A 1227-nucleotide genomic window follows, 5' to 3' on the forward strand; every position below is an offset into this window, starting at 1 on the left:
CCCTCCGTTACTCTACATCTTCACAATTCAAAGAAATTTTAAGATCCATCACAATTCTCTTTTCCTTTTCTCCCTTAGAGACTTAAAATAGTATCCCACAATCGACAAAACACGATTCGTTCGCAGCGCACTACCTTCGTGCAAGTACCTCTAGCGCTAGGCATCCATCGTTTAGGCACGGATACTACACGCTGGGCATCATCGACGCATGGTCGAGAAAGCGCGGACAAGTGTCATGCCGGTCTTTTCGAGAAAGCGCCTATCGTTACTATTCATATCGAGAAAGTACGTACGAACGCCGGTTTCATCGATCTCAGACACCCGTATTTCAATCTTTGCTCGTGTCGTCCCAAATGCCCTCTCTCGACGGAGAGGAGCCGACAATTTTAGTTTAAAACAATTTATACAATCGCTCGGACTGTAAGAGTTGATGCATAGTAAAGTACGATTATACACGTTCGTGTATAAAAGTCTATCAGCGTCGCTTTGACGCGTATACCACATAAGAGCCATTCGGTCAAAGACACCGACTCGTGGCACTGCTGTATAGAGAAATAGTAGCGGAACGAAACACGGTGCGAAAACAGTTGAGAAAATCTCAAGGAGCGATGACTGCTTCTCGACCGAGGTCGAAGAATAGCCAAGCGCCCGACGCTGCCTCGACCGGCCGCCCGTACCGTTCGGTCTCTTATAGGTACCGAACGGCCGGCCGGGACGCCGGCGACGCACGGTCCACAGCACGCGCGCTTACGGGGGAAAACCGCCGCAACGACAGACCGCCCGGGCGACCCGCTGGAACTTAGACGGAAAACCACATTCCGAACAAATCACGATACAGCCCACTACGACCAATCGAACAAAGAATAAATGAAACATATATGTTAGTAGCATACCACAGGACGAATAAATACAAATATTTAATAATTTCAGGGCCGTATTGCCTCCCGGTCACATCGGTCCGGAACGAAAATTTCGAGCTATCCACACGTTAGGCACACCACCGTGTAGCTGGCATGCTAAAACACGCTGCTGTGTGCTCAAAGTGTACGGTCGTCGTGTCCGTTCTCGAGATAATAGAGAAGAACTGTTCGATACGTGCCGAAAGTTTCAAAGTCCCAGCGGCGTGATGCTTCCCGGTCACATCGGTCCGGAACGAAAATTTCGAGCTATCCACACGTTAGGCACACCACCGTGTAGCTGGCATGCTAAAACACGCTGCTGTGTGCT

This window comes from Ptiloglossa arizonensis, unplaced genomic scaffold, assembly GCF_051014685.1.
Source record: "Ptiloglossa arizonensis isolate GNS036 unplaced genomic scaffold, iyPtiAriz1_principal scaffold0023, whole genome shotgun sequence".
Taxonomy (NCBI): Eukaryota; Metazoa; Arthropoda; class Insecta; order Hymenoptera; family Colletidae; genus Ptiloglossa; species Ptiloglossa arizonensis.